This window comes from Hyperoodon ampullatus (genome assembly GCF_949752795.1).
Source record: "Hyperoodon ampullatus genome assembly, chromosome: 7".
NCBI classification, from domain to species: Eukaryota; Metazoa; Chordata; class Mammalia; order Artiodactyla; family Ziphiidae; genus Hyperoodon; species Hyperoodon ampullatus.
In genome coordinates this window covers 69,694,074-69,709,197 of record NC_136920.1, presented here as the reverse complement: position 1 = coordinate 69,709,197, position 15,124 = coordinate 69,694,074, and the positions used below count along the sequence as shown (strand labels likewise).

Sequence of the window (15,124 nt, the reverse complement as noted above, 5' to 3'; positions counted from 1 at the left end):
CTGTTTTTTCCTTTATAGATTCTCAATGGTAACTTCTTAGTACCGGACTAGTTTTTTCCTGCCCTTCTCTTCCGAGCAGTTCGTGTGGTTACTTCCCCATCTAATAGTCACTGCTCTAGAAGATAAAATTAGCTTAAATTTGGCAAGCTATAACTGCTACCTACCATTAATCCTAAATTTCTTTTAAGCTTTACTTAAGTAATAAATAGGTCTCCTCCTTTTGCCTAAATAATTGGTTATAATTGTGATTTTCTACATGGCTTTGAACCCTAGTATCGAACATAAGCCTAGTTAATCTGTAATACAATCACAATTTCTATGTACTGAAATATTTGTGTTGTTTCTTGTCCTTGGTCGTTAAGGATCCTGATTACAAAAGATCATATAATGTTATCTACTCTTTCATTGGTCCGATATTTAAATAGGAGTTGGCAGATTTTTTTTCTGTAAAGGTAAAAATAGTAAATATTTTAGGCTTTGCAAGCCACATAAGGTCTCCATGGCATATTCTTTGGTTTTTGTTTTTGTTTTACAACCCTTTAACATGGAAAACAAAACAAAACAAAAAAACATTCTTAGCTCAGTGGCCATACAAAAACATGTTCCTGGCAGGATTTGGCCAGTGGGCTATAGCTTGCTGACCCCTTTTAAAAATTGTCAATTGTCATTACCACCATCCTTGCAGAAGGTCATCTCTTGCCAGTAAAGAGAAACCTATCTCTTCCGAAAGAAAATCCAGACCACTTACAAAATTCATGGACCAGTACCTGCAAAATGGCTATGGTACAGCTACATGCAAAGTACATAATATATATTAGTAGACTCATCAAATTCACGCAGTATTGGGCTTCCCTGGTGGCGCAGTGGTTGGGAGTCCGCCTGCCGATGCAGGGGACACGGGTTCATGCCCGGGTCCGGGAAGATCCCACGTGCCACAGAGCGGCTAGGCCCGTAAGCCATGGCCACTGAGCCTGCACGTCCAGAGCCTGTGCTCTGCAACGGGAGAGGCCACAGCAGTGAGAGGCCCGCGTACCGCAAAAAAAAAAAAAATTTACACAGTATTTTATATGGCCCTAAGTGTGGTCCTCATATAATTATTTCAGGTTGTGATTTAACCAGCATAAACTCTAGATTCTAGAGACATTAATTAATGCAGTTTAAGACATTAATAACTTCCTAAGAACATCCACATTAAGATTAAAATAACCTAAAATCCCTAAATTTCTTTTATACTTGATATACATGCTCCATTTTCTGCATGCTATTCTTACACAACTGGCTTTTTAGTTCCAACTGCAGTACTTTACTTCAGTCCTGATTTCAGCCTGTCCAAGTTTCTTTGGAGAGTGGAATGTCGACTAGCCTATTCACCATTCTTCCCATCATCATGACATTTGTAAATCTGATGTTTTCTTAAGTTCACTTTAAAAAGTACAGAATGAACAGGAGTGAAAACAGAACCACAGGATGGATCACTAAAGATTACCTATGAGATTTGCATCTGAGTCTACATACTTGCCTAACATACTATCATCCAATCCACACCTCCACATTTCTTCTACAATGATACCATCAAACGGTGACATACCTACACCTCATTTCTCCTAATCATTAGTCTGAGTAGAAGTTGATTTCTTGCTAACTCCAGCATACTTTCATTAGGAGGGTTTCTTAACACCGAGTCTTCCTTGCCTCCCACTTGCTATTCTGGCTTTGAATAAACTCTTAAGCAGTAGACCAACCTTATTTATAGTCACTTTCTCTGCGATCAAAAATACATTTGCCAAAAAGCAGCAGGTCTTAGTCTGAAATCCCCTGCATATTAGGAACTGAAAAGGGATACAGTGAAAGCCACAAATCGCTGGTAGACTGCCTTCTGTGTAAATTGGACAAATAGAATATTAGTGATTTTGAGAAAACAAAATTTTCTGCATAAGTAATAGAAGATGTATAACCCAGGAATCATACGGCTGCAGCTAGGTACATCTTAACAGCAGTGTTATTCAAGATGTGGTTCACAATAAGAAAGTACAGAAATGAAGAGTAAATGTTTAGAAATTTTTCTATCAATTTGATATTGTTGAGTTGATTTTAGTATATTTTACAAAAGCAGATTGGGGCAAAAACCCCAAAGCTTGATCCTTTTCTATATAGTTTGATGCCAGGAGACAAGAACATGGATGCACAGAACTGCACTGTTTGGGGCAGCAAGAAAACTAAACACGACCCAAATGTCCATCAATAACAGAATGGGGAAATTTTGGTACATTCATGCAGTGGAATACAATAGTGAAAATGAATGAAGGATAGCTACAACCTATATGAATGAATCTTAAAAACATAATGTTGAATGAGAAAAGTCACAAGAGGATATATACAGTATAATTACATGCAATATAAAATAAAATATTCATTGAAATATACTTCTTAGAAATATAAACATACAGGAAACTATGAAGAAATTCAGGATGGTTATCATCTCTAGGGGAGAAGAAAACTGGATCTGGGAGTGGCATACAGGGAACTTCAAAGTTACTGGTAATGTTCAAAGATAATGGTGGGTCGATAGTGTTTTTTGTCCTTAGTGTCTAAACTGGTAAAGAAGTAGAGACAGTGACTAGAGTAAACTCTTGAGGAATTGTGCTATACATGGCAAGAATGAAATGGAGCAATAGCCAGAAAAGAATATGGGAATAATACTTTTGTTGTTAAGATGGTAGGTTCTAGAGCTTGTTTCTACTTGATAGGAATGATCCCAGACAGTAGAACTAATGATAAAGGGTAGAGTGCACGATTTCCGAAGGAGCAAAATCCTTAATGAAAATATTGCTCAATACCTCTATAATATTAGCACATAGATAAAATTTTAAACTAAGAAACAGTAATAGAATATTAGCCATTATTAATCAAATCTGTGAATCACTAGTTGTTCCTCAGGGGTCTGGAATATTTAGGGGGAGGGGGAAGAACCAATTTAGTTTACATATATTTCAACATTGTGAACTGCAAGATTAATTCTGATTTCCACAGAAATATCATCATCTTAACAATTATATTTTGTTTTTATCTTTTATTTTTTAAAAACTTTTGGCCAAGCGGCTTGTTGCATCTTAGTTCCCTGACCAGGGATCGAACCCATGCTCCCTGCAGTGGAAGCACAGAGTCCTAACCACCGGACCACCAGGGAATTCCCAACCATACATACTGAAAAGCGAGGCAGGTGCCCTAAGGCCTGCATTATTCTGCATGACTACAAATCATCCTAGGTAAAATATTTTCGTGTCATTTGAATATTATTGTTTATATCTATTGAATTTGCATTTTTTGCATTGCTACATTATGTCTCCAGTCCAAAAAATAAATGGTTCAAGATTGGTTTCCTAAAGCTTAAGGTACTAATAAAAATAGTAACAAAACTCAGAATAAATGCTAAGCCTGAATCAAGAGCAAGACTCTGGGGCTTCCCAGGTGGCACAGTGGTTGAGAGTCCGCCTGCCGATGCAGGGGACACGGGTTCGTGCCCCGGTCTGGGAAGATCTCACATGCCGCAGAGCGGCTGGGCCCGTGAGCCATGGCCGCTGAACCTGTGCGTCCAGAGCCTGTGCTCCGCAATGGGAGAGGCCACAACAGTGAGAGGCCCGCGTACCGCAAAAAAAAAAAAAAAAAAAAGAGCAAGACTCTAATGCAATCTGACTACAAATCTGTGGGTGTGATAATACCACACAAACCCGTAAAAAAATATTACTAAGTCATACAACAGTGACCATTTAAAAACTGGACTTTTTTTTAGACTTGCAATTCATTCACCTTATATTCTTCTGAATGTTATCCACTTCGAAACTTTTATGACATTCAAACAAAATGTGAAGACTTTTTGGTAAACCAGTAGAACTTTTCTAGAACAATCACATAATGCTCTCTTATATGAAACTGAAGATTTTTGTTCCTAAAACAGAAGTGACATAAACTAGAGGCACCATTCAGATTCTGTGCCCCTCATAGGAAAAGCGTATAAAAAAGATAAACTGTTGCTGAGAGACTTGTAAAACTAGCCACACAGATGATAAATATTATGCTGGAAGAGAGAACGGACCAAAAAATTTCCAAAATGTATTTACTATGTGACACCTTGGGACATCACAGAACTGAAAAGGCATGTAAGGTAAAAGAGTAATTACTGTCATATTTGTACACAGCAGATATTTTACTTTACTGGTAGGTAAATGCACTCATGTGATGAATCCAAATCAGCTCTTGGTTTACGTGCAATACACACAGCAAAAGATGGCAGCCAACTTTTTAATGTATTTATCACTGAAAAACCCATACTACAAAATATGATTTTTTTTCCTATTTAATGATTATTTTGTAAACTATGATAGAAACTTGAAAACATGTGCTGGAATCAGTTCTGACAGAATATGTACAGCAAGGAAGAGCCTCACTAAACAATTAGAATATCTCTTAACTGCAGATCTACCACTGCTTTATTCACAGAAAACAGCTGGTAGATAAAACACATGCTGGGCACGATTCAGTGTTAAAAATAGCATAAGTGTAAATGCACTCAATTTTTGGCCACAGAAAGTACATCTTTTCAGGGTGCTGTGGGAAAATGGAGTGCAAATAAAAACTATAAATAGCAAATAGAAGTAGTCAATAAAATGCAAAGAACTTCTATTTCTCAAGTTTTTAAGCATGACAATGACCATTAACTTAGCAACTGACACAGCCTCAAAAGTAATCTTCAGTGAGAAATCTTTATGATTCGAGGGTCCATGTTGAATTTGAGTATTCAGAAACAACAACCAAAAAAACTACTTGCTGCTTTCCACTGTAAATTATAATTTTGCTTGAATTTTTCTAATTTAAGAGAAATAGAGAAAAGAAAAGAATCTGGTTGGATATATGTGCTGAATCTACAACGCATAACCTATTTACTCATCAGTGAGCTGAAACAGAAATACCTTTAATATTGCAAACAATGTTCACTGATAATGTACTTATTTTAGTTTTTAAAAATTATGAATCATTTTTATACATTTATCTAATATTGGTAGGTGCCTGCCACACATACTGCATACATAGTGGATGGTGCATGGATATTAAAAGTTTAAGAAACATTGGTAGAAGCATTCCTTCCTCCTATATAATATGTAGCTCTTTTAAAATTTTACTTCCAGGTAGACAGTATATGCTCTGTATATAAACTGTTCCCAAATCAGCAAAACCTTAGGCATCTAAACTTCAATCTCAATACCAAGGTAGATCCTATAAATAATTTAAATATAAGAATAAATAATTCAAATACTGCTAAATTTTGAGTAAAAAAAGGAAGTTTTAGTGGCTATGGTATGTTCTCAAAACATGGTTCTATTATACTATAAGACATCATTTAATGAAAGTATTTCATTAATTTCAAAATTCAAAAAATTAAGATTTTTTTTTTTTTTTTTTTTGCGGTACGTGGGCCTCTCACTGTTGTGGCCTCTCCCGTTGCGGAGCACAGGCTCCGGACGTGCAGGCTCAGCGGCCATGGCTCACGGGCCCAGCCGCTCCGCGGCATGTGGGATCTTCCCAGACCGGGGCACGAACCTGTGTCCCCTGCATCGGCAGGCGGACTCTCAACCACTGCGCCACCAGGGAAGCCCAAAAGTATGAAATTTTAATTGCTGTTTTTAGGAGCTTCCAATATTACATTTGTCTGTTTCCATCTAAACTCAAATACAATACAGTATCAGAAATTAGTACATATTTTCACACACTGTAGTTATCTGTTTAAAAATAATTTTTAAAACAGCATTTTCTCATAAGTTAAGTAACATATGAGGTGCGTACTATTTAAAAAAATCTTTTAGTTGATTTAATAAAGTAAACCCAAGACTGTGCCTTTATATAAATTCAGCTTTTCTTTGTGGTTATAAAGTTGAATCCTGATAAAAGTTTCTATTTGAATATGTTTATAAGTCCAACATGCTTTACAGAGCTCTACAAAACCACCAATACCACAGAGAAACAGCAGCAGCACAACCAGGAGATGTTATCAGGTTCAATTACGTCAATGAGGTTTTATTTCATTGTTCCCTATGTAGCCAAAAAGAAAAATATATATGTGTCCTCAAGTCAAGCTCACAGAACTGTGATATTTATGTGAAATTTGAAAGATTGTCTATTATGGTACAGCTGTGAATCAACGTTACAACATCCTTTATTCTCATGTTTCTTGTTGACATTTTGCTTGAGCTTCATGTATAAATCTAGGCTAATGAAATTGATTGAATTTCAGTATTTCCAACTTTTTCTATTTCTATGACTTCCAACTTAGGCCCATTTAACTCTGTGTTTATTGAACATAAACGAAAAACATAAAATAAATGGACAGCCAAAAAGCTAAACTAAGACTGTACTTTCTAAGACAGTAACCTTGACAAATAAGGGCCCCAGTCAGAAAAACTGACAAGCAGGGAAAAAAACGGTGTGTGTGAGGGGTGGGGGGTGGAAACTAGTATTACTTGGAAACTAATCTCATTTACTATTCTTACTAATCAATCAAAATATATGATCACAGCCGTGGTGACTTACGACTGTAAGCTATGCCCCAGCACTATGTTAGATGCCTAATACCTAATGTCTTCTTTAATCTTTACTAGAATTCTTTGTGGTAAGCCTTATTTCCTCATTTTACAATTGACACAACAGAGACTAAAGAGGTGAAGTAACCTGCCCAGAGTCACATGATTAGTAAGTGGCAGAGACAGAAATTAAATTCAGATCTGCCTCATTCCAAAACTTTAAGGATTCTTAATCATTATTCTACACCATCTTATAATTATTATCATTTACTACTGTTATTATCAATACCACTATGTGCTAGCAATATGGCAGGTGCTTGGCAGCCATGTAAAATCACAACAATTTTGCAAGTAACCTCATTTATATATGGGGAAGTTGAGGCTTAGCGATTATACTAATTATTCTGTATTTGCCTCCCAGACCCCTTCTTTGCCCTCCTCGCCACCCTGGGGAGGCTGGGCCCTACACTGCATCTCCCGAGCTCCCATGCAGCTGGTTTCCACTTAGGCTGAGAGATGACAGCAGGAAACCGGAGTTTGGGAGGAGAGAGAGGTGATTATTTCTTCTCTGCTGCCTCCATGACTACAGGTCTTAACCAGATGGTCTTCCCTTCACAACTTCAGCTGTGACTCTGAACACACCATTTCCACCCTTGTTCCATCAGCCTCAGGTGAGGTAACAGCTTTCCATGGTTACTAGTCTCTTGTTGCCTAACCACCCCTTGTCCATCATCTTAACCCCACTCATTCTCTCAAAGTAGATTCTTCATTAAAATCTTTTTATTTGAACCACCTTGGAGTGAATTCTATTTCTTTTTTGCACTCCTAATAACACAGGGACATTGTTAACCAAGTTCTGTCAGGTGTCAGCTAGGAAACTGCAGAGCTAGAATTTGAACTCAGATTTATCTCCCTACAATTTTATTCCCCTTCTACTACTATGCTTGAAGGATAATTATTTAAGCTTTTAATGAGACCTTTCTTTCCAAAAATGATAAATAAAAAAGGATCACCAAATTACCCTCCAATCTCATATTTCCTGCATTTCATTCTGTTACTACAGATGAACTTCCTGAGCTCTAGTCAATGGCTTACTTTTCCATAAATGCACTAGATCCACTACTTTTCCATAAATGCACTAGATCCAATCTAGTGGTACCTACCTGAGGATATTTCACAAGCAGTTCTCTCCCTGTCTGCTACATCATCATTTTCTCTCTCTACTAAGTCATTCCCCTTAGACTATAAACATGCGACAATTCCTCACCTCTCACACACACATACTTTCTCATGATCTTACTTACACTCAGTTTCTATCCCAGTTCTTTGCTCCCCCTTTACAGCAAAATTCCTCAAGAGTGATGTTTACTTTTTGTTTCCAATTCTTCTCCTACAATTTTCTCTTAGCTTTACTAGTTTATTTGCTGGTCCTTGAACATGCCAGGCAATTGCAACAAAGATTTTTCTAAAGCCGTACTGATAATTCAGATTTTATAAAGTAGCACTTGAAATGTACATATAAGTTTGGGTTTTTTTCTCTCAAGAGTACAAAACCAGAAACAACAATATTTAAAGGGACAGAGGACAGGTTGAGTGAGAAAAATATGAAAAGTCATAGATTATTTGAGAAAGATAGAGATTTAACCGCTAAAAGTACCAACTACTTAAACCTCTATATCCTATTGATCTTATGAGACTTTTGTTTTTATCATGTGATGTTCTGAAATTTAGTACAACACCTACTTTTTTTTTTTTTAACCTTTCAGAATCCTTTTAAAACAGTTCCACACACCGTGGTCTAATTAGTTGTGCTAAGGGAATTCAAGCACAGAGAGCCATTTTCTAAATATACTATGAAATAGCCTCTATTTTACCAGTATTCTTAATCTCTTATTCACTCCAGATGTTTTCAAGTTTTTACCTACCTGCTTCTCTTCTAGACCTCCTGTGTCCTTCCAGATATATGAGTTGGCGCATGCCTCAACTGGTTTCTCTAGCCTATGGTTAAGCAGAATTATATCTCCATCCCAGACATGGACTCTACATTCCCACCAACAGATACATATTCTGGGGAGAATGTGCCAAAAATGTGAAAAAAAATGGGATTGTAAGCCTATAACTTCAGTTTTCCTCCTACTGTGAATAATGCTTTCCTTTTAAGTTAAAATATAATTTTCAGTATAATTTAAGCAAAAGATTAAATTAATAATAGCTAATATTTAAAAGACCTTACTAAAATATGTGAACAATTCGGGATTGCATGAGGACCTTCCTAATAAATGTTCTAGAATTCTAAGCACAGTTTATGAACAAGACCAAAAGAGGAAAAAAAGGTTCCTCACCTCAAGCACAGGAATATGCTATAAACTTGACTCCAATCTGGAAAGAAAACTGGATCACAATGGCCTTCTCTCAGGGGAGACCTGAGATCAACCTAAAATGGTGGTTTTATGACCATATCTAAAGCCATCTCCGTCTATACATACAGTAACTCAGGCAGACTGATGCCAGAGTCCAGGTTCTCAAACACTATACTATACTGTTTCTCACCTACTTAAGGCTCAGAGGAAGCTGGGTTGCTTCCCCACGCCCCCACCCCAATCAACTCTATACAGTTCACACAACTGAAAGATCCATAAATTGCAGACATTCAAGTAAAACAAAGGGACTAGCTGGTCCTAGGCAGGCATACCCTCTGCCTAACAAAGCAAATACAACATATATTTTTTCTCTGACTGCCCTTTATAATTTATCTGAGAACAGATAGATTATAGTTTAGACTTAAGAATGGTGAACCAACCAAAGACACCAGTCTTACTGGTAAAATAATTACATATATGTATGGAGGGGAAATAAAATAACATGCAAATCCCTGCTGGAAGTCCCTTTGTTTAGGAATCCTCCTCCTTGGCTCTTCTGATATTTATGACTCTCTAATGCATTTACAGAGACATGAGCTTTGTATTCCCAAATAACACAATGGAGAGTCCTAATGGTATTTCACCATGGGCAGAGAGTATATTTCATCAACAATTTGTGATCTCTGCCCCAAGAGGAGTACTTGAAGTGGGTTAGAATACTGCTGTAGGAGAAAATCTAGAAATTCCTTCCAAGGGCTCAGCTCCAGGCTTTGATACCCCTCAGCAGTCTGCCTACTCTACCCTGCCTTTGATCATTAGAACTATCAGAGCCAGCTATGGGCTCAGGACCATTCCGACTGGAAGTTTCCCATCTTCAAACATGTCCAACCCATTTGGACAGAGGGTGGAAATCACTGTAGGTAATAACTAAATATTGCTTGGGTCATTTGAAAGAGAACAAATGGTGACCTTTAATCAGTCTCAGTCTTTTAGTGTCCTCAAATTCCTACCTCACTGCAACTAAAACAAAATAAAACCTAGTTAAAAGGGGGAGGCAACTTCAAGTCTAGCAAACCACAGGCAACAAAAGTGTGTTTACTACATTAGGTACTCTTTTGGGAGCTTTATATATATTATTACATTCAACCTGTGAGATCAGTTTTTATATAATAAAAATAATTAGTTGAATGAATAAATGACTCATTTTTAAATCCCTCTTTCTTCTTCCCCATATCAATCTATTTTGATCTAGATATTTCTGATTTTCTATCACCACATTTTTATCATATCAAGCCTTGATCACTTTCAACAGCCTTCAATCAATTTTATCTACTTTATACATCTTCAAAGCCGTGTTATCATGTTACTCTCCTGTTAGAAATATTCAGAGTATATTTGAGCTTAGGGGAATTTAGAAGTTAATTCCAATCTTCTCATTTTACAGATACTAAAGAAAACAAGGTCCAGAGTAATTGATTTTTTCTTTGTCTTTTTTACCTCTGTGTCTAACCTCACTCAACTAAAAAAAAAAAAAATCTACCTGTAGGCAGACAGTCAAGTAAAACAAAGGAACTATTTGGTTTTAAGTGAGCAAGCCTCCCCCAAAGAAAATAAAAACATCTTTTTCTGATTACCTTTTATTTTAATAATTCTACCAACCAAGCTCACATCTGATTATCTACCCAAACCCATGGGGGGGAATCTAACAACAAAAATCGACTTACCACTTTCTACATCTGACTTAAACCTTCCTATTTTCCTTGGTTCCTATTCTCTACTTCCTATCTCTTAATCTCAGTTAAAGTAGCTGACCTCTTAAAACAGAAGAAATATTTGAAGGCTACAATGGAGGTATTCTTTAAACAATAAAGCTTTTTGAAGGTAGCAACTGCAAGTTCATTTAGAAAGTAACAACCAGAGCTTAGATTATTCAATATGAACTAGCTCACTGCCAATATGGTAAAGATTCAGGACCACAAACAAAGAACTCTTATTCTGTCAGATGGCTACATCTCTGAGACATAAAGGGCATTTCATACAAAAAGGACTATATAGGAAAGTAGCACAGGTATATTTAAGAATATTTTCTTACCACTTATTTATATAACTTTTCATGGGCAAAATTTTAAATACTTAACAGAGATACATTTACTAGGCCCTTACCTGATTTTATTTTAGAACTGAATATTAAATTTAGCAGATAGAGGTATTAAAGGAAATTATCATAAAAGCATCAAAGTAGATTTTAAGTAACCAAGAAAGAAACTTAAGATCAATGTATACTAACAAAACTATTTTTTTCCACTTAAAATTAAATTCACCATTTTTCATTTGGGATTTTTATTAGGTAGAAATTATTCAAGTTGCCAGCAGTATCTGTTTGACACTTGTTTGAGTAAACAAGTTTTGTCATAGTAACAGATTAAAATTAAGCAAAGATACTAGCCCCATAGTGACTTGATCTGAAAATGAAAAATGGAACCTCTGATCTATTAAAAAAAAATCAGATTTCCCCAAGGATCATCACAGTATCCTAAACTAATGAAACAAAATGTACTAAAAGTTGGGCTTTCCTGGTGGCGCAGTGGTTGGGAGTCCGCCTGCCGATGCAGGGGACACGGGTTCGTGCCCCGGTCCGGGAGGATCCCACATACCACGGAGCGGCTGGGCCTGTGGGCCGTGGCCGCTGAGCCTGCGCATCCGGAGCCTGTGCTCCGCAACGGGAGAGGCCGCAACGGGAGAGGCCACAACAGGGAGAGGCCCGCATACCGCAAAAAAAAAAAAAAAAAAGTACTAAAAGCTTTATGCTTTGCATAAGCAAAATGACTTTTTAATAAATTTTTAAAATATAGAGATAAATTTAACACTACATTTTAATAAAAATTTTACCATGTAAGAGACCACTAAACACTAATTTTCCATGTATAAAATAGAATAAAATAATAAAAATCTGGGAATTATTTAATTTGAATTATTATTATAATGTAACATGGATCATAAGGAAACTGACAGTTCAAAAGCAAGTTTCAAATAATTTCTAGAGACCCTGTCTAAAAACTGAGAGCAACTACTAACTCTTCAGTGTGCTATCAATTTATTTTCCCAAACATTAAACCTTCTGACAGTGCTGTACAAATAACAGTCACCAGTAGTTACTCCAACTGGCAAAGGAAACTAGATATTAAGGTCTGTCAATGATCAATATATTAGTAAAATTTTAAAAATAGTTCTATTCTTAACTCAGTAGTCTTCCCCCCCCACCCCAAATTAATGGCTACTCCCTCATTGGGGGACGAATGCACACCAACCTAGCATTTCACTGAGATTAGTGAGTCTAGCACAGTGGAAAATTGTGCTAATTTTTGACCACAAAACTATTACAAAATAAACTAACCTACTCTTTTTTGGTATGCTGATGGTTAATGAAGACAGCTCAATAAACTCTCAGGCTGGCAGTATGTATGTCAGTATAGGCAGTTTACTAATTCACCAATTATTAATATAAATCAGATGTAAATTATGCACCTTTAGCCTCCAGGAGAACAAGATCATCCCAGCATCTAGCAAAGTGAGTACCTAGCACTTAGTTGCTTAATAAATACTTGTAGAATGAATTCACCTATAAATATCACTTGTCACATTATATAAATTTGAAGTTTTGGTTATGTAGCCTATTAGTACTACTAATAAGAGCTAATATTTATCGAGAGCTTACTATATGACCTGTTGTTGTCCTTATTTTTACATTTAATCATGGCTGAGCGAGACTATCTAACTCGACCAAGTTTACATGGCAGGTGAGTGGTAGAGCAAGAACTCAAACTGGTTTTTCTACCTACAAAATCCAGAATTTTAATAACAGTATTATACTGGAATATTCAGAATTCATTATTATGCTAAGAATCTCTACTATGTAAGTCTCATCTCACAGCAAAGATCAGTTTACAAAAATCTGAAAGTAATGAATTTTCAAATGATAAATAATTACATTATTTGCCTTCCTGGCTTTTAGTATTTGGTCTCCTGCTGAAGTTGAGTTCTTAACCACTTAAAAAAACATCTGCTTCTATTAGAGAACAGAACAACTTTATGCAATGGAAGAAGTGGGCTACCAAATTAGAAAACCAAGGGCTGAACTACTTTTGTTCCAGATGTCAGGATATAAAAGAAGGCACTATCTTAAACTTGTTGTGAAGATAAAATTAAGATTGTACTTTATAAAAAACATAAAGTACTACAAAAATGCTCATAAAATATTTCATGCGTTTATATGCTATTGTCTAAAATACATGTTGCCTAGATTGCTCGCACTTAGAATATGTTACCATGCGTTACTCTATGAACAATCTTGCTCCTTATTCTGGATATTCTCCATTTGTCCCTTCAGATCCACTCTCTTAAATGGCAGTTTTTGCTTAGGAAGCAGACCATTTTGGACTGCATCAAAAGGTTGTTTGTCATCTGGCTTTTGATGGGGGACTACAGGAGGCACCAGCAGGAAAGGAGAGGGCAAGAGGAGAATGAGGTTGGGGTATTTATAGGTGGGGATATCATCAGCTCCTTCCTCAACAGCACAGGCTGGCAGTAGCTGGATTCTTCCACTAAAAGCTACAGCTCCTGTTGGGGACCCTCATCTACAGATCCTACAGTTATATCCCTTGTCTCTTCAGGCCTTGGGTGGTAATAAGGGTTATTTCCCCTAACCCTCTTCACACTTTTATAAATAGTCCTTTACTAAATGATCCTCAGTTACTCCATTTTAGTGTGCCATTTGTTTCTTGCTGGGATCCTGGCTGATACACTACCTAACTAGATTATAATGTCCCTTGATGATTTAGGCACTGTTTTTCATATTTATTCTTTAATATCCTTAGCACCCAGCAAAAACACTTGCATGTAAATAAAGTATACTAGACAGAAAATCAGAATATCTTACTTATTTTCAATTCTACCAATGACTAGCTTCCACTAAACCTTGGAACCTTAACTGCAAAATAAAGAAGTTGGATTAAAGGGTAATCTAAAGTCTGTTCCAGAAATCATATAGAAGTATTATTTTCTCTACTGATAGTTGAAAGCTCACCAATAGAGATTTATTTCTTAGTGTTTGGATAATCATGGGATCAGTTAAAAACAAACGAATAATTGTTTAACTCAGTGTTGGTACTTTTTAATTAAAGGGCCAGACAGTAAATATTTTAGACTTTGTAAGCCAAAAAGCAAAATCAAAGCTACTATGTAGGTACTTCTATAATGAGACAAACATATTTTTCTACAGTTTTTTATTGAAAAAATTCAAAATATAGTAATAGTGAGTATAAGTTTTTGTAATGTAGATCTGCACATGAGAAGAATAAAATTAGTTTGGAAGGAGAGCATTTCATTTAATCGGGAGTCAAAAATTGGTATTCCCTATCCTCAACATCAATGTTTACCTGTAATGCTCATCTGTAATGAGATTTTATATATTTCACCTTTGAAAATGTCTTTTCATACAGATAGGGACTGGCAAATATTGGTACCAGCCCACAAGTATATGATTTTAATTGTGCATATTCATCACTTGAAAGGTATTTATAGAATTATATTAGATTCTTCTCCTGATATTTACATTTTAGCATGTCATTACATTGCAGATAATCCATTCCAGTTGAAGGTTACTTGGAAGTTCCCTGACTGTGCAGTTAAATGGATTTTGAAATATGGAAAATCCTTTACTTACACTGAGTTCTGAATACCACTGCTAAAACCGTATTTTGATCTAGGAAATATAGCTGCTGCAAATTTGTGTGGAAATGGAGATCCCACTTCTTTTTTTAACTTTTGACAACATGTAAAGCAGATTGACATTACTTGTGATCCAAACAACACTCACTGTCATCAAAATCACTTTTACCACAGTATAAATTTTGATTTAAGCATTGTTATTCCTCATAATTTTAGGTAGAATTCGTTAAGAGATATTACCAACTCCGTAGCATAAGCAAATTTCCAAGGTCATTCAGTTTTTAATAATAATGGTTGAAGGTGGTTCTCTCATTCAGAAAAATTTCAATCTCAGCCTTGAGCTCAAAATACACAATAGATAATGGTAGAATATTACAGGGATTGTCTTTCCAAGACTGCAGCGTCCTGGTTTGGGAGCCAGTAAAGGAGGGGAGAGGGTGCATAGTGAAAGGTATATAGAACTTT

The 15,124-nt window shown here is 36.2% G+C and overlaps 1 protein-coding gene across 2 annotated transcripts in view; it reads right to left on the bottom strand.

The window, feature by feature from the left end:
* PDE3B (phosphodiesterase 3B) overlaps window positions 1-15,124 on the bottom strand; it is a gene marked incomplete at its 5' end in the record, with an annotated part of 167,860 nt that overhangs the window by 67,346 nt on the left and 85,390 nt on the right. The gene's annotated exons all lie outside the window — the stretch shown is intronic.